This window comes from Macrotis lagotis, chromosome 1, assembly GCF_037893015.1.
Source record: "Macrotis lagotis isolate mMagLag1 chromosome 1, bilby.v1.9.chrom.fasta, whole genome shotgun sequence".
Lineage (NCBI taxonomy): Eukaryota > Metazoa > Chordata > Mammalia > Peramelemorphia > Peramelidae > Macrotis > Macrotis lagotis.
Genome location: NC_133658.1, coordinates 686,888,547 through 686,908,942, shown reverse-complemented (window position 1 = coordinate 686,908,942; position 20,396 = coordinate 686,888,547).

Sequence of the window (20,396 nt, the reverse complement as noted above, 5' to 3'; positions counted from 1 at the left end):
TGTCTTTTGTGTTCTTGTTAGAATCAAAAGAAATTCTATCCCTCCAACCCTAGTCTTTATAGAACCAGATCTAGCTAAAGTCCCAGACTTACTATGAATGTTAGAGAAGTTGGATTTTTAATGGGAGCATACCCCCCCAAATAAAAACCCCAACCTTTTAAAAAGCAAATTGAACGGATTCCTGAAAACTCTGAAAATTTTGGCTTTGAAAAGTCTTAGTACTTTTCCCTGAGTTTAGAGTAAAAAAATTTTTTTTAAAGTAATCAGGTATGGAAATCACACCTTGTTCCTGTGCCTATGCAACATGCTCTATTTCTAGTTACAAATTATCAACACTTTTACAAAAGCATTTTAACTGATAAGGAGAGCATTCTCTACCTTCACAATAAGTAGGTGTAATCCTCTATAGGCTACTGGGATTTATAATCTAATTGTCAACAATCTCTACATATTTCTCCTTGCTTAATTATTGAGACATACAGTCACTTTAGAAATCATGCCATTTTGACAAAAACTTATCATTCTGTATTATCTGTTCCATGGAATATGCAAGAAGTCTTTCTGGGTGGGCCAGGGAATTGCTGAAACCTTGATAATCAGGATCCTGCTAGAACTTCTAGGTTCAGGAATACCCTAGCACTTCTGTCCCATGAAGTACAATATCTCTCTCCCTCAGTTTCCCAAGAAGCTTCACTGTTATGTTGTAGTTGTTCTGTCCTTTTTTCAAGTGTGTTCAATACTTTGTGACCTCATTTTGGGGTTTTCTTGGCTTTGTCATTTTCTTCTCCAACTCATTTTACATATGGAAAAACTGAGACAAACATGGTTGTGTCTTGCCTGGGGTCATACAACTAGGAAGTATCTGAGTTCATATTAAAACTGAGGAAGAAAAGTCTTCAAGATTCCAGACCTGGCTCTCTATCCATAGCACTGCCTAGATATTCTATCATTTTAGCACCTTTTACTCCTTTATTTTTCCCTTTCATCTCTTCTAAGTACAACTCTTCTTTTCTTCTTGGTTCATGTCTTCATCATTTAATAGGATATCTCATAGAAACACAGCTCTCCTGGTATTCTGATATCCTAGAACTTTCCTCAACTTACAGCTACTCCCTCTCTGGAATCTGTGGGTACAGAAATTGCTATCAAGAATTCCCATTAAGGGCAATATTCCCCTATAATAATTAGTAAAAAAAAGATCTAGAACTATCAAGTGTTAGAGATTTTCTAATTCAAGTGTATCAAATTCATCCTTAGGCTGTGACACTCCCAAATAATGTAGGGACCAGATTAAAATTTAATTGGAAAATATTTGACAAAATAAACGAAAATAAAATAAAACACAGATAAAATTAATAGGTGGTTTTCTAAGTCAATATGTGGCCCACAGGGAGCCTTAAGTATTACTTCATGCCCCTGCCCTTCCTAGTTGAGTTTGATACTACTGACAGTGTATTCCTTCATTTTGTAAATGAAAACATCTAGATTCAGTTTTCTGAATTCTATGACTTGTAAATGAAAACGTATCTAGATTCAGTTTTCTGAATTCTATGACTTGTCTAAGTTCAGGGGCCATAGATTTAGAGTTGGAAGTGACCTCAAAGGCTATCTGGTTCAAGTCCCTAATTTTACAAAAGAGGAGCTGGAGACCCATGGAGGTGAAGCTACTTGCCCAATGTCACACAGATAGTAGAGATCAGAGGCAAGAATTTGAACTCAAAATCTCTAGCATACTTTATTATTTATTTATTTATTTAGATTTTTGCAAGGCAAATGGGGTTAAGTGGCTTGCCCAAGGCCACACAGCTAGGTAATTATTAAGTGTCTGAGGCTGGATTTGAACTCGGGTCCTCCTGACTTCAGTGCCGGTGCTTTATCCACTGTGCCACCTAGCTGCCCCTCTAGCATACTTTGCAATAACTCCCACTCCTATAACAAATTAAAGAACTTGGACTAGAATTAGTTCTTTTGACTACCAGTAAAGTATTCTAACAAATATACACACATACATGCAAATACACACACACACCCATCATATAAATATGTACACACAAGTATAATCTATGCAATGCATAGATGTATATATATGTATATCTATATAAATGTATATCAATGCACAAATATGAAGATAATTAATAATAAAGATGACATTTATATAACACTTAATATCTTTTAATCATTATGCTAAGCATTGTGCAATTATCTCATTTGATTCTCACAATGCCTTTGTAGATAAATGTTATTATTCTGTTTTATGGATGAGGAATCTAAGGCAAACTGAGGTAAAGTGACTTGCATAGGATCACATAGCCTGTGAGTATTTAAGTCTGGGTTTGAACTTAGGTCTTCTTGAATCCAGACTTGATGTTCCACTGTACCAACTATCTTCCCCTAAATGCCCCCAAGTCATCCCAAAAGTCTTAATGCAGCTTTAAGTTTTTAATAAATTTGGGGCAGCTAGGTGGTACAGTGGGTAGACCACCAGCCCTGGAGTCGGGAGGACCTGAGTTCAAATTTGGCCTCACACACTTAATAAATTACCCAGCTGTGTGAACTTGGGTAAGTCACTTAACCCCATTACCTTGCAAAAACAAACAAAAAAAGTTTTAATAACATCAGAAGTACAAATATTACAAACAAGAACATGTAAAAGCTTAGTTATTTTAATTTTTGAAATATTTATGTTTGTGATTATGTTTAAAAACATTGTTATGAAAGTTCAACATGACCACCATCTTGTGCTTTACATCAGTCTAGTTGGTTTTAAAACTTTGTAAAGTTTTATCAGTTGCTCCTCAGTGGAAAGGGTTCATTTGTAATTTTAATCTTAAGATCATCCAAAGATTGAGTTCTGATCTATCTCTCTCTCTCTCTCTCTCTCTCTCTCTCTCTATATATATATATATATGCAACAGATTTGATGTAACCTCAACAAAAATATCTAGAGAAGATAGGTCAGGTGATTGAGGTAGATAGGCAAGATACTGTATTTCCCCATGTTATAAGATTCACCCTTTTTCAAAAAATTTGGGGTCTGAAAACTGGAAGTGTCTTATACAGTGGTTGTAGATGTTTTTACTTTCATTTCCCACTTTTTTGCACTTGTCTTTGTGCTCATTGTTTCACATTTGTTACTAGTATATTAGGTTACATTTTGCTTCATTCTGCCCAGAAATGGCTCAGAAAAGATTTTCAGCCAGTGCTGAATTCAAGTTCAAAGTGACCCAGTTGCAAAAGTGAATGGAAATAGTGCTGCTGAACAACAATTTGGTCCTCCTTCAACTGAGAAAACAATCCAAGACTGACTAGGGAAGAAGAAACCCTCCTGAAAACACCCTGGCAGTAGAAGGCCATGTGAGGCAAGTCAGCCAAATAACCTGAGTTAGAAAGGGAATTGAAGAGATAGACTGAAGAACAGAGGGCTAGCTAATGGAACTCCTGTGTCCACAAAGATGGTTCAGCATGAGGCAAGAATTGCTGATGAAAAAGAAGTTTCTAATTTCAAAGGAGGACACAAATTGGTGCTTCAGGTTCATGAAATGGAATGGTCTAAGCATTTGTCCACGCACCAGACTTGCCCAGGCTGACCTTGTGGTCAACCCCAGACCAGAGCACATGCAGGAAAGCACTAAAAGCCTCTCCTAAGACAGATTCATCATCAAACTCAGATGAAGATGAGCTTTGACAGTAATGAGGAGTTGTATGAATTTTATGATGAATAAAATTTGAGTTCAATAACTTCATGTAATACTATTTTTTCAAATTTTGGGCCCCCAAATTAAGGTGCAGCTTATATATGGGGAAATATGGTAACTTCTTCTACCACCTATAGTTCTGAGAAAATGTCACCCAGAGGGCGGCTAGGTGGCATAGTGGATAAAGCACCGACCCTGGAGTCAGGAGTGCCTGGGTTCAAATCTGGTCTCAGACAATAATTACCTAGCTGTGTGGCCTTGGGCAAGCCACTTAACCTCATTTGCCTTGCAAAAACCTAAAAAAAAATATCACCCAGAAAGTGTCACTTATAATACATAATAGGTTGCCCCATCCTGTTAAAATTAAGATGAAAAATCTATCATTCAAAATCTTCCAAACTAAATAAGCAAAAAATAACTTTAATAAAATGTTTCAATGTTTGTAGCATTTATACTTATAAAGTTATACAAATGTAAAACTTCACCAAAAGTCTTAGAAAACTTTGTATAGAGAGGGCAGCTAGAAGGAAGACTCTTCTTCCTGAGTTCAAATGCAACCTTAGACACTTGCTAGTTGTGTGACCCTGGTCAAGTCACTTAACCATGTCTGCCTCAATTCTTCAGCTATAAAATGAGCTGGAGATGGAAATGGCAGCTTCTAAATTGAGACATGACTAAAAAAAATGACTAAACATATCTATCTATATCTGTACCCAACTAGAATAACACATTTTTTAAAGAATTTTAAAAAAAATCTTTATGCATTCCCCATTCTACACTTCTATTAGATTAGAATTATTAACTCTACTGTATCGATTCATAAGTTGAAACCCCAAAGTTTAAGTGACTTACTCAAATCCATCCCATATGATGAGAACAGAACTTGGAAATTCCTAATGGCTAGCCTTTATTTATAAACTTTGGTTATAATAAAATCCTTCACATTTCATTATTTCTTTTAATAGTTTTACATTAAACAGTGCCATTGATATCCTAATAGAAACAGATTTCCACCCCCCCCCCAACATAGACTTCCAAAGAGTTTGTACTGAAGGCAAAACAAATTGTGGGTATGGGGGCAGGGCTGGGTTGGAGCGATGAGAGAGGGAAGAAGACACATGGGGCTCCGAGAAAGATTCCAGGAGACCCTATGGCTCCAGGATATTTGTTACCCTTGTACTTGAGAGGCTGTGCTCTAATTTGTGTTGAAGCTACATGAGTTTTCAGCGGCAGGTTTTGTACATAACAGTGAGTTTCTGGATCTTGTTAACTCAGGGCAAAAAGTCATGCTTTGGAGCAGTTGCCCCAGCAGGAGGATAAAAGATGATGGTTGGTAATTACATCAGTTTTGCACTGTTGAGCAGATGTTCTTGCAGATAGATTTTGGCTGGCATTTACAGAACATCACTAGTGATTCTCATGATCGCGTTGGGGATGCTGCAAGTGGATGGTGCTGCAGGCTTGTAAGAAAAATCCTACAAAGAACAGTGAGTCACATCCTCATGACCGTCCCAAAGCAGATTCTAAAGCAGAGTTTCTCTAGGATTATCTAGAGAAAACACAATCACTAAGTTTATTAATTATACCAAATACTTATCTGATCATTTATTTTGCCACTTGATTTTTTAAATGGGGTTTAGTGCCCCATTTATTACTTTTAAAAGGTGTTGGGATGGGAGTGGCTATAGAGGAGAGGAAGCAATTTGGAAACCTGGATGAATGAGATTGGAATTAGAAGGAAAAGTGAAGGAGCAGCATCCCCACAGACAAAGGACAGTGAAAAGTAATAACAGAAGGGAACATTAACCAGAAATTCAACACATGTTTGACTGTAAAAATTCAGAACCACTTGGAAAATCCTCCTTTTCTGATGGGTCAATGTAAGACCATTAAGTGACAAAGTACCATCTGCCTGCCATGAGCATGACGTGATGATTTCTCTCACTCATGTGTCAAATGTTATTTTTCTGACCTAAAAATCCTTTTAAATTATTCCTTTCCATTTCTTTCAGCCAACAGATTTTTTTATTGCCTTTTCTTTGTGCGTTGGGATGTAAAAATAGACTGCTGTCACTAAGTCTTGTAGTCCTGCTTTGTGGTTCTATATGGTATTCCATGCATGGAGTGATGAGCATTTTCTGAATTCACTTTGAAAAAATCCAATACATTTACAATTAGATTAGAATCCATTCCCTTCATTTTTCCTATCTACAAGAATGCTGACTTTAGACCCTGTCACCTTCTTGACTTGGGCTTTCCTGGGTGAAGAATTCTAAAAAAAGACATTTCTATCCATATTGGCAGGCTTCAATTTGCTAAATTGAAACTGAGCATTCACCTTGCCAGTCAGTTTGTGGGAAGAGAGCAAACAAAATGCAGAGTTGGGTGATGGGCAACAGGCAGCTTGTATGGGGCAGTGAGAGTAGAAGTGGAGCCAAGAGGATGGTGGGAACAAATCTGGTCCATTGATCGGAATGAATTCCTTCTTCCAGACCCCCAAAGGAGATTAAGATAAATGCTATTAAACATATGTGAAGATGTAGTCAAAGAGGAAAAAAACAACAAATGACCTCATTAAATGATAACTTGGAAATTTCTTGAAGACATTATATACTCAATGTAGATTACAACTTGCAAATTAAGTGTAAATAAACACATAGTACTTCCTATTGTTTGGTGTCACTACATATGGTTCTTGAGAAATCTCAGTGGAGAACAAAAATTCTATGTCTATAGATTTTACCTTTTAGGACATCTGCCCTCTGTCTCTTAAGGTTCCCTGCTCATTTTCCCCAACATTTCAATTCCCTTTCTAATAAAACAGGAGTGTTCCTTGCAACATTAATCTTGTCTTCAACTGGATTGTCTCTCCAACATGTCATTCTCCTTTCTTTTTCTAGCTATGTGCCCCCCCTCCTTTCATTGCACTCATCACAATTTTTTTTCCTTGATTCAAGGTCAACCTCAAGTCCTGGCTTCTACTATATTCTCTCTAGCTGCCACTGACCTCCTCCTTCTTTGAATTCACCAAACATGTGCCTGTATAAGACATTCCAATTATTAACAAAATATTGCCATACATTGTTCTTTAATTACCTGTGTGGATATCTTCTTTTCTCAATCAGATTATAAACTCCTGGGGGGGGGGGTGTGGACTCCCTTGAATTCTTTTTTAGAAACTTCTTAGATTTTCCCTAAAAGTGCCTTTCATAGTGTCATGAATATTGTTGTTGCTGAGTTGTTTCAGTTGTGATCTCATTTGAGATTCTTTTGTCAAAGATACTAGAATGGTTTTCCATTTCCTTCTGCAGATCATTTTCTAGATAAAGAAACTAAGGCAAAAAGAATTAAGTGACTTGTCCAGGGTCACAGCTAGTAAGTGTCTGAGACCAGATTTGAACTCAGGAAGATGAGTCTAGTCCCAGCACTCTGTGTAGTATGGTGTCTACCATATTATCTCATTTTTGATGGTATATTCTTCTTTATAGATCATGAACCTAGATCATGAGGGCAGGTCTTTGTGTTTTTCATCTCATTATTTTTTCTGCCTACCATAATGCCTCACATATAATAGCTGTTTACTTAATGTTGATTTAACTGAATGATACACATAATGTATTGAGTACCTGGATAATTGAATTATAGAATTTAAGTTAGAAGGAATTTCAGGGGCCATTTAGACTGAATAATACCTGAACAAAAATCCCCTCTACAAAATTCTCCAGTGGTCATGTAACATTGGCTTGAGTCCTCTCAAGGAAGAGGAAATCCACAACCTTTCTAGGCAATCTCTTCTATTTTTTCCATAACTAATAATTAGCAATGTTCTCCATTCATTAAATCAAAATGTATCTCTTTGCTTCATCCATCCATTTGCCCTAATTCTTTCTTCTGGGACCAAGCAGAACTAGTCTAGTCCCTAATGTGTCACCTTTTCAAATAGGTGAAGACACAATGCTCCCACATGTTGGTTCTTCTCTGTGCCAAACTTCTCTAGGTCTTTCAGCTAGTCCTCATTTTATATGAATTAGAGGCTTTTTAACATCCCAGTTGACTCTCTCTGGATGCTTTCTAACTCATCAGGAACCTTTCTAAAAATTGACCCTCAGAATTCAATCAGGTACCTCAGATGTGGCCTGAGCAAGGCAAAGTACAATGGTAATATTACCATCATCACCACCCCACTCCTTCCATCTCCACCCCAGTCTTGGGCACTATACCTCTATTAATGTAACCTAATATTTCATTAGGTTTTTTGGTCGGTCAAATCACACAATTGACTCATATTGAGTTTGGAGTCCACAAACCCACCTCCCCAAATCTCTTTTGGTTGACTTATTCTTTAGACATATCTTCCCCTCTTGTGAAATTTAATTTTTTGAATGCATGTCTAAGAAGCTAGGTGGCACAATGAATAGAATGCTGGTCCAGGAATCAAGAAGACTCAACTTCATGAATTCAAATGTGATCTCAGATTGACTGTATGAACTTGGGCAAGTGACTTAATCTCATTTATCTCAGTTTCCTCTTCTGAAAATTAAGCTGAAAAGGGGAATGGCAAAAGTCATTCAAAGAGTCACAAAGAGTCAGACATGACTTAAAAACAACTGAAAGATGGACAACAACTAAAACTATGCCTTTGTCCTTTTTTATATTTAATATTTATTCTCATTTTGTACAAATTTTTTTATACATTAATAAAATATTCTTGTTTAAGAGTAAACAAAATACCCCCTCCCTCCAAAAAATATAGACTCACTTGAGCGATAAAGTAAAAGGGAGAGAAAAAAATTAAAATAAGAAAATAGTAATAATTGTAGGTATGGCCAGGTGGCACAGTGGACGGAGCACCAGCCCTGGAGTCATGAGCATCCAAGCCCACATCCGGCCCTGTACACCCAACAATCACCCAGCCGTGTGACATGCAAGCCACCCGAACCCCACTGCCCTGCAAAGACCAAAAAAAGAAAAAAAATCCAAAGTAAAATAAAATAGTAATAATAGTAGGGGCAGCTAGGTGGCAGACAGAGCATTGGCCCTTGAGCCAGAAGCACCTGGGTCCAAATCTGGCCTCAGACACCCAATGATCACCCTGCTATGCTGCCCCAGGTGGGCCACCTAGCCCCATTTGCCCTGCACCCCCCCAAAATAATAATAATAATAAAAAAAAAATAATAATAATAATAATAATAATATGCTTGAGTCTTTGTTCCAACACCAACAACTCTGTCATGAGTGGGTCACATTCTTTATGATAAGTCCATGGCAAAAGTTACTTCCATATTTTTCCACTGTTGCCATTGCTGATTGCAACTCCCTCCTTTCGTATTTCTCCACTACCATGCACTATATTTTTCCTCTCTCCTTTCATTCTGACTCTGCTGTAGTGTAGCTGAGTGGCACAGCAGACAGATCCCTGGTCCTGGGGCCAAGAGGTCCTGAGCCCCCATACCACCCCTTACACCCAGCATCCATCTGACCCTATGGTCCCGGACAGGCCATCCAATCCCAGCCCCTTGCAAGAAGTAAAAAAGAAAATGTGTTATATCTGACCACTCTCCCCCCATGGTCCATCCTTTCCTCCATCACTCACATCACCCCCCCTTCCCCCATCCCCCCCTTACTCCAGATGCCTATAGCCCATTGAGTATATATGCTGTTTCCTCTCCTAGCCACCTCTGATGAGAGCAAAGATTCCCTCATTCCCCCTTGCCTTCCCCCATTCCATATCATTGTAGTAGCTCATTGTAAAAAGAAAAATCTTATTATATGAAATATCTTGGCCTATCCCCCCCTCTCCTTTTTCTTTCTCCCATTACATTTCCCTTTTTTCTATTGACTCCATTTTTACTCCATATTTTATCTTCAAATTCAGCTTTCTCCTGTGTTTCAAACTATAAAAGTTCCCTCTACCTGCTCTATTGACTGAGAAGGTTCATATGAGTATTATCAATGTCATTTTTCTATGCAGGAATACATGCAGTTCATCATCATTAAGTCCCTCATATTTCCCCCCTCTCTTCCAATCTCTATGCTTCACCTGAGTCCTGTATCTGAAGATCAAACCTTCTGTTCAGCTCTGGCCATTCCAGGAGGAACATTTGAAATTCCCCTGGTTCATTGAAAGTTCATCTTTTTTCCCTGGAAGAGGACATTCATTTTTGCTGGATAGTTAATTCTTGGTTGCATTCAAAGCTCTTTTGCCTTCCGGTATATTATTTTCCAAGCCCTACGAGCTTCCAATGTAGTTGCTGCTAAGTCCTGTGTGATCCTGACTGCAGCTCCACAATATTTGAATTGTGTCCTTCTGGCTGCTTGTAATATTTTCTCTTTGACTTGGGAGCTCTGGAACTTGGCTATAATATTCCTAGGGTTTGATTTTTTGGGATCTCTTTCTTGAGGGGATCGGTGGATTCTCTCCATTTCTATTTTGCCCTCTGCTTCTAGAATATCAGGGCAATTTTCCTGTAGTAATTCTTTGAAAATGATGTCAAGGCTCTTTTCCTGATCATGACTTTCAGGTATTCCAATAATTTTTAAATTATCTTTCCTAAGTCTGTTTTCCATATCAGTTGTTTTTTTTCAATGAGATATTTCACATTTTCTTCTAATTTTTCATTTTTTTGGTTTTGAAGTATTGATTCCCGATTTTTGGTAAATTCATCAATCTCCCTGAATTCTATTCTTTGTCTGAAGGATTTGTTCTCCTCAGAGAGTTTTCTTATCTCTTTTTCCATCTGGCCAATTTTGCTTTTTAAAGTATTCTTCTCCTCAATAACTTTTTGAACTGTTTTATCCATTTGACCTAAGCTGGTTTTTAGCATGCTATTTTCTTCAGCATTTTTTTTGGATTTCCTTGACTAAGCTGCTGACTTCATTTTCATGTTTTTCCTGCATCTCTCTCCTTTTTTCCCCCCAGTTTTTCTTCTAACTCCCTCATTTGATTTTCAAAGTCTTTTTTGAGCTCTGTCATAGCCTGAGCCCAATTTCTATTTTTCTTGGAGTCTTTAGATGCAGGAGCTTGTGCTTCCTCATCTTCAGACTGAGTATTTCGATCCTTCTTGGGCTCATAGATAATGTATTTCTCAATGGTGTTCCTCTTTTTTCTCTGCTTGTTAATTTTCCCAGCCTAAGCCTAGTTTTGGGGTGCTTCCTGAGCTTTTGGGACACTCCCACAAGAGTCTCAGTGTGTGAGGCTCTGTCCTCCCTCCTGATCTGTAAATGACCACAAGCTCCCCCCTTCTGCCATGGGGCTGAGGTGGGGGGGGGCCCTGCTGTTCTGTGGTGGGGGGGGCCTGGACTGCGATGAGGATCTGAATGTGGTCAGAGCCCCAGAGTCCTGTTCCAGAGGCAGAGGACAGAGCTCTTCAGTCTCTTTTCACTCCCCTCCCTCAGCTCAATGGGCTCATGCCCTGGGGGCTCCTGCTTACCATTCTGCCTGCTTCTGTTTCCTGGATCTGGAATGCAGTGGCCACACTGCTGGCTGTGTGCCCTGAGGGCTGGGCTTCACTTGCTTGCTCTGGCAGAGGTCCCCCGCTGTTCCCCCAATTTGTGCCCGTGCTCCCCGGGGCACAGGTCAGGAAACTCCCCTGCTGCTGTGAGCTGCGGCTTCCAGCGCCCTGGGGCTGCCTCCGGGAGGCTGAAGTTCTTTCGCTCTGGCGGGCCACCCCTCTGACAGGCCACCCCTCTGACCCTGGGGAGCAGAGCCTTTCTGCTCTTTTCCAGGTTACCTTGAGTAGGAGAACTGCCTCCCTGGGCCCCTCTGTGGGCTCTGTCTCTCGAAAGTTTAGTTAGAGTCCTTAGCTTATGAGTTTTATCAGAGAGCGCCTAAGACCCTATCCTTTCTTGTCACTATCTTGGCTCTGCCCCTGCCCTTGTCCTTTTTAAACTTCATTTTATTAGATCCAGTTTTTCATTTTAGTTCACAGAACTCTTTCTGGATCTTGACTCTTTCATTCAGCTATTCCTCCTACCTTTGTGTCTTCTGCAAATTTGTCAAGCATATCACTTAGTTGTCAAGCATATAACTTAGCATATCCACTTAAGCATTTACTATTTTAGAAGTAAAGAAAAAAAATACCACTTTTACTTTTATCTAAGTCTTTGGGGCAAGCAAAAACCCATGGGATTTTCTACTTGACACCTTCTTTCAAGGTAACATGGAACCCTTAATTAAAGCATTAGGTCCAACTCTTGGATTTCCTACCTAACCCAAGGTTATGTCATAACCTTGAAAACATATATTTTATGCCTTTGGTTTTCCCTGTGTGAATTATTCATCTAGAGATCTCTGGAGAGATTTACAACATCAACCATAAGCAGTTGTATCTCCATTAAAATGCCCTAAGATTTGATTTTACCAGTCTTAATCTATGAAACTCCATTTAATAGTGCTTTCTTTATTCATTATCCCACCTGGATTGTGCTGTTTATTAATCTTCATCTTCCTCCATACAAAGATCATAGGATCATAGAATTTAGAACTAAATCCTAGAATCATAGATTTAGAGCTGAGAAGAAATTTAAAGGCAACTGATTCCAAGCAGCTCAATTTAAAGATAAAGAAACTGAAGGTGAGAGAAGTGACTTGTCCATGGTCACATAGGCAGCATAAATGTCTGAAGTGAGAGTTAAATTCAGTCTTCCTGATACCAAGTCCAACTGACTATCCATTATGCCATTTAGCTGCAGCCAACCATAGAGGTCATATAGGACAATCCCCTCATTTTATAGGTGAGGAAATTAGGGCCCAGAGAAAATGTGACCTTTGCAATTTGGTGAGGAACAAGCATCAAGATTAGAACCCACATCCTATGATTTCAAGGTTGGAGTTCTTCCCACTATAATAGGTTGGTTTTCCAATGTGGAGAAAGGACTCTATTCAAATTGACACCTATTGAAATTTTTCTCCAAAGTCCAGTGTAGGTACTTACTTCTCTATGAAGCCTATCTAAAATTGATTTTTCCCTCCCTCAAATTTCTCGAGAATATTTTACCTGGATCTCTCTTTAAACTTCGTGCATTCTATTTGTTATAATTTTCAAGTCCCAGGTAAAGTTTCATCTTCTATGGGAAGCCTTTCCCTGTCCACCTTAATTCTGGTGCCATACCTTTGTTGCTCATTTCCTTTTTATTATATATATATATATATATATATATATATATATATATATATATAGTTTGTCTGAACACATTTTATTTGCATGATGTCTGCCCTCTCCCCCTCCTCCCCCCACCTTGTGAACTTCTCAAGGGCAGAGCTTGTCTTTTGTCTTTCTTTGTATACCCAACCCTTAGCACAGTCCATACTAAGCAGTATACAGCAGGAACTTAATAATTGTTTATTGACTTACTGATATTTGTGTACATATAATATATGACCTGTTTGAGAGAAGCTAAGCTCATAATGAGCTTTTATTTTCTTTGGATTCTTTTCTAAATGTGAGTCACAGAGGACTCTTGTAGGCATGGAAGACAATGGCTTGGGGATACTAAGGCCTGAATGGACTGTTAGCAATACCCCATTGATGAAATCACCTGTTCTCTCTAAGTATTAATGTACTTCAGTAAGCATTTTATGTATTTATTGAGTTGGATTACATTTTATGAAATATCAGGGTTGACGCCAGAAAGTTTGACAAGCATGGAAATATATCTTTAGCGTCCTTGGATTTTCACAGATTCAATACCCATACTCCCTTTACTGTTTCTTGATGAGTTTATACTCCTTTCCAAGATGGGTTTCTTTCAATACTTATAAGCCAAGGGTAGCTAGATGGTACAGTGGATAGAGTGCCAGTTCTAGAATCAGGAAGACCTGAGTTCAAATACAGCCTCATACACTTATTAGCTGCATGACCCTGGGCAAATCATTTGTCCTCTATTTGCCTTAATCTACTAGGGAAGGAAATGGCAAATCACTCCAGTATCCTTGGCAAAAAAGACCACATGGATCATAATCCACAAGGTCACAAAAAGTTGGAGATGAGTGAATGATTGAATAACAATAAAGACTAGGGGTTCTTAAATTTTTAGTCTAGTGAAACTTTGGTTTAGTGAAACTTAAGAATCCCTTCTTGGAATTTTATTTGTTGCTAATATTCATAACTAAAGGAAATAGTTCATTTCAGTTAGACATTAGTGAAAATAAATATGCAATTTTTTCCCCATCCAAGTTTGTAAACCCTCTGAAATTTATGCAAGGATCCTTTGTGGGTCTGTGCACCCTAAGGTGAGAACTCTTTCTTGGCGGAGTGGTAGCTAACTTATGAAGTCAACCTTCTTGAAATATTTGTCTTTAATAAAGACTTCTGGAGGCTAAAAAGCCCATAAGACTCTGAAAAAAATTAATCTTGGCAGAATGGTGGGATTTTAGGCACTGTATCAGATGTTCAGAGATTTAGTTTAGTACAGAGCCTCAAAGCAAACCACGTAGGCAGAACTATTAAATAAATGAATTTTGTTCTTATCTATCCCATCCTCCTTTGCTGGATACTTTATTTTTTCAATGATATCAATGTTCTCTCTTTTTCCAAGTCTCTCAGTGACTTCATGTTCTTTCCATATTCCTTCCTATCAAAGTCTGCTTGCAGAAAATAATCTGGAATTCATTTTCACTTGACATGTAATAGCTGAGAAGATTTCAATGTTCTCTCCCAGGGAATTTTGCTGTTTAACTGGTGACAAATCCTCTGTTCAGCTAAAACCACAGGGAGGAAATGGGATCCTCAATAATAGGATTTGAGGCACAGTTACAGAGTTTAGAACTAGAAGGGTCCTTGAAAATCCTCTAGCTTAAATATAATTTATGGATAAGAAAACTAAAGCCCAGAGAAAGTAAGAGTCAAAGGTCACAAAAGCAGTTCAAGTAGCTCTTGGGATTGGAAACTTTCTACTTTGTTCAGGGGTATGATGGATCTTCTTGATATGGATGAGGTATGATATAGGTGGTCACTTACTCATAAAGTCAGTCAGATTTTTAAATGTCTCTCTTTATCAACTCATAGAATTAGTATGCCAGTATGTATATTTATAGTATGTTAGTATAGTAGATATACATATATTTGCATTCCCTCACATATTCATACACACATATAGCTATGTACACATATGTTGTTTCCCCCAATAAATTGTGAACTTCTCAAGGGCAGAGACTGCCTTTTGCCTTTCTCTGTGTGTGTATATACTATATGTATAACATATATACCCACACTATATGCATACATACATAGATATACTTTACACATATGTATATACATAGACATGCATGCACCCCAAACACAATTCTACATATACACATGCATAATATAAATGTTCAGAATACATATACATGGGGCCAATCTACCTATTTTTAGCAAAAAAATATATGTGCACATAGTATATATACATGCCTATGTATGTGTTTATATATGTATACACATCTTGAACAGATACTGCAAATGTACAATGAGCTTGACTCAGAACTGAACAGGAAGAGGAGTGTTAGATTGCCTTCAAAAAATTTCATCGAAGTTCTAATGATCCCTATGTTCTCCTTGAAACAAAAACTCATCTTTTCAACATTGCAATTCTCCCCAGAATGCTGTATTATTGTGAATAATTTGTTATTGTGTTTTATTAAAGGATTAAAGTTATGGGTCATCCATAGAGTAATGGAGAAGTGTAGGATGGCAACCAGTAGGTCATACATCTTTAACAATGAGTAGTTGTACAGGAATATGGTGGCAAAAGTGGGAAATTTGTCTACTGAGAATAGTAAAGGATATTATCAGAGAGATGTATGACCAGAAAAGGAGGCAAACCAATCACTTAGTGAGAGCAAGGTATAACTAATGGATGAAGTACATACTCTTTTGGTTACTTTACCTCATCAAGAGAACTCGAAGAAGACCCCTAGCAACTTAAATGTATGTGAACACATGGACAAGAGTTGCAAAAGATAAGCACCCAAGGATGGCTTGCAATTTGTAGCATACATAAGAGAGGTGCTCCGTCAATGATGGAACCCACTGGCATAGTAAAGTATACCTTTCCTAACTATTACCATTTCTTCAGTAGTCAACTCTCAAGGGGAAAATTTTTTCTTATCTTACTTGGTTTGTGTAGAACTGGGTATTTAATTTACTGGAGCATGTGGTGCTAAAGTTTATTTAAAAATATTTTTATTCCCTCCCCACCTAGCACCCCAGTTACATCCAAAAACAAATTTCAACATTCACTTCCAAAACTTTGAATTCCTAATTTTCTCCCTTCTTCCCACTCCACTCTTCCTCATTGAGAAAGCAAGTTACTTGATATAGGTTAAAAATGTGTAGCCATAGGGGCGACTAGGGCTAGGTGGCACAGTGGATAGAGCATGGGCCCTGGAGTCAGGAGTCCCTGAGTTCAAATCTGGCCTCAGACACTTAATAATTACCTAGCTGTGTGGCCTTGGACAAACCACTTAATCCCATTTGCCTTGCAAAAAAACCCTAAAAAAATGAGTAGCCATGAAAAACATTGCTATAATAGTCATGCTATAAAAGTAAACATAACCCCCCCCAAAGGGAAACCTCAAGAAAAATAAAATGGAAAAAAATGTGCTTCAGTCTGTATTCAGACATCATCAGCTCTGTCTTTGGGATGGATAGTATTGTTTCTCAACAGTCCTTCAGAGTTCTCTTGTGTCCCAGCATTGCTGAGAAAAGGTAGGTCATTCACAACTGATCATCCTGCAACATTGCTGTTACTTTGCATATGGTACATTTCCCATTGTATCTGCTCATGTAAGTTTTTTACTGAGAGTATCCTGTTATTGCCCATAACAGAACAGCATTTTATTTCCTTCATATACCACAATTTGTTTAGCCTTTCTCCAACAGATGGGCATCCCCTCAATCTTCAGCTCCCCACCACAAGAAAAGAGCTGATATAAATATCCCTATACATATAGGTTCTTTTCTTCCCATATGAATCTCTCTCTCTCTCTCTCTCTCTCTCTCTCTCTCTCTCTCTCTCTCTCTGTGTGTGTGTGTGTGTGTGTGTGTGTGTGTAGAAATATGAGCATGAGAGAGTGCAGTGGCACTGCTAGGTCAAAGACATGGTTTTATAACCCTTTGGGCATAGTAATTGCCCTACAGAATTGTTGAATAATTTCACAACTCCTCCAACAGTGTATCAGTCTTTCAAATTTCTTACATCACTTCCAACATTTGTCACCTTCTCCTTCTGTTCTTTTAGTCAATCCAACAGAGATATCTCAGAATTGTTCCAATCTGCATTTCTCCCATCAATAGTAAGTTAGGACATTCTAAAAAATGATTGAAACAGATTTCATTGGTAACCTCATCTGAAAACTGTTTATATCTCTTGATCATTTATAAGTTGGGGAATGGGTCTTATTTTCTATTTTCAGATCTCTATGTTTGAGAAAATGAGGTATTTATCAGAGAAACATGTTTTAATAATTTTTCTCAGTTACTATTGCTCTCTGTATTTTCCTCCAACCCACTCCCCCCAGCCCCATTTATTCTTTTCTTTCTCCTATCACTCTGTCCCTCCTCAAAAATATTTTGCATCTAACTATACCCTCCCACAATCATTCCTTCTATCATCTGCCCCCCCCAGGGGGGCTCCCCTTTCACCCATCCCTTTCCTCTAAGATAGATTTCTAAACTCAATAGAGTGTGTATGATGTTGCCTCTCTGAATCATTTCCGACTCCCCCTCACCTTTCTCCTCTTCCACTCCACTGCAAAAGTTTTTCTTGCCTATTTTATGTGAAATAACTCTCCCTATTCTACCTTTCCTTTTCCTTTTTCCCAGTATATTCCTCTCTCATCACTTAGCTCCATCTTTTTAGTATCTTATACTTTCAAATGCCTTGTCTATATATTGTTCCTTTTAACTGCACTAATAAATGAGAAAGTTGATATTGAGTTATCAGGATCATCTTCCTATGTAAGAATATAAGGAGTTCAACATCATGAAGTCCCTTATGATTTGCCTTTCCTGTTTAGCATTTTCATGTTTCACTTGAGTTTTGTTTTTGAAAATCAAATTTTTTTTTTTGTTCAACTCTGGTTGTTTCATCAGGAAAGTCTGAAAGACCCATATTTCATTGGATAGCCATATTTTCCCTTGAAAGAATTTGATTAGTTTTGCTGGGTACTTGATTCTTGGTTGTGATCTAAGCTCTTTGGCCTTTTGGAATATTATATATCAAACCCTATGATCCCTTAATGTAGAAGCTGCTAAATCTTGTCTTATCCTGACTGTGACTTCATGATATTTTAATTGTTTTTTTCTGGCTGCTTGTAATGTTTTCTCTTTGACTTGGGAATTCTGAAATTTGGTTTTAATATTCCTAGCAGTTTTCATTTTGGGATCTCAGGAACTGATTGGTGGATTCTTTCAATTTCTATTTTATCCTTCCCTTTAGTATATCAGGGCAATTTTCCTGGAGAATTTCTTGAAAAATGAAGTCTAAGGGTCTTTTTTTGGTCATGATTTTCAGGTAATACAACAATTTTTTAGTTATCTCTTCTGGATCTGTTTTTCCAGATCAGTTGTTTTTTCCAATGAACTATTTCACATTTTCTTCTAGTTTTTGATTGTTTTGTTTTTGTTTTATTGTTTCTTGATCTCTAACAAAGTCATCAGCTTTCCTTAGTTCCATTCTACATTTGAAAGAATTATTTTCTTCAGAGAGCTTTCTTATCTCCTTTTCCATCTGACCAGTTCTGCTTTTTAAGCCATTCTTCTCCTCATTGACCTTTTGGACTGCTTTTTCCATTTGTCCAAACTAGTTTTTAAGATATTATTTTCTTTTTGTAATTCCTTCACTATGCTGCTGACTTGGTTTCCAAGATTTTCCTGCATCACTAATTTTTCTTCCTAATTTCTCCTCTACCTCTACCTCCCTTGTTATCTTCTGTATTTTGTTCCTTCATATTTGTCTATGGTCAGATTTTTTTTTCCTTCTGTTGTTTGCTCATTTCCCCAGCCTATGACTTGATTTTAGGTCTTAGTTAAGGTGGGACTCTGCTTCCAGGGAGGAGGGTGTACTGTTCCTGAGGTTTTGAGGGTTTTTTTTCTGCTGTTTTCAGGTACACGCCCTCAGGGATCTCAATTTCTCCAAGGTCTTATGAGAGGCTGACGGCTCTACTGGCCTATGCTCTGGTCTGTGGATTACCACAAGCACTCCCCTCTGCTCTGGCAGTAAAGTTTATTTTCCTGAGATGGGAGCCCCAGATTGAAACCTGGATCTGAGTGTAGTCAAAGCAACAGAGTCCTACCTCAGAGACAGCAAAGAGAGCTCTAATCTTCCCTCACTCTATTACTGTCCATGGGCTGAGCTCTCTGGAAGCAGCTGCCAGGCAACTCCCTGCTGGGTTGTTCCCCAGGCTTGCTCCTGGTCCTCTGGGGGCTGGGTCTGCACTAAGGTCTGTGCTGGACTAGGTTCCACTCTCACTCTGGTATGGTAGAGTTTTCCTGCCTACCATCCAAACTGTCCTTGGTAATTCCTGGGCTGAGAGGTCTGAAAACCATCATAGCTGAAAGTGACTCAGGTTCCCCATGGTCTGTCCTGGATGGTTAGAATCTGTTCCCTCTGCTGCAGCCCAGACTGCAATGCAAGTCCTTTCTAACCCTTCCCATGAACCTTCCATGTTGTCTTGGGTTGGAAAATTGTGATCTTGTGTTTTTTTTTTTTGCGTGGGTTTTGCCACTCTTGAATTTGGTTAGACTCATTATTTAAAGGTATTTGAAGTGATTTGGGGGTGAGTGTAAATGAATTCCTGCTTTTACTTTGTCATCTTGACTCTGCCCCTGATTTTTTTTTATTAATAGAAGCTTTATTCCATCTATTACACATTGTGAGTTCTTTACACAATCAATGAATTGATTTGTTCTCTAGGCAGTGACTCTTTTATTAAAAGAACAAATTGTGTTGAACCTCAGAAGTGAAAATATTCAATCACTCAGCAAATACTAGTCATCCAAATGCTTCTGTGAAACTGAGAAGTCTTGTTCATCCCATTTTACAGATGTGATATCTGAGATAAAGAAACAAAAAGTGGTTTATTTAAGGTTAAAGAAGCAAAATAAATTTTAAAAAACTCTTATATTTAACTCTCAGTGAAATGCCCACTGACTCTCTCCCTTCTTGTTATGAACCCTGATTTTTGATGACCATGTGTACTACTAGGCATTCTGCCCTTTAGAAAAATAGTATTTTTGCCCTGGCCTACACCATAATAAATTGAATGACAGAAAAACAAATGTCACTTATTAGAACATTGAGGTTTACTGTTCAAGTGATTAACTAAGAATCATTTGTATGATTAAATGCTGGAAAATAATTTGCTTTCCCTATGAACCTATACCCTAGATCTCATTACGCAGAAGGGCTGCATATTAGTTGAAGCAAATTAACATTCAAACACTTTCTGGAGTGGCTGCTAATCACAGGCTGTTAATTACTGTCATTACATTAGACTGCTGAGGAGACTATCCAAGGAATCATTCTCATGATCTTGGTGTTTGAAAGTGATCTTCACCAATAAAAACACATGTCAGATATCCAGAAAAGGCAAATTGCTGAATCTGCTGACGGGGTTGAAAATTCCGCTGACTCCAAGTACCCGTCCGGTGATGGATGCATTCTTGACACAGCTTCAGTGTTTGGACTTAGGAAATAATGAGTATCAATGTCCTAGCAAGG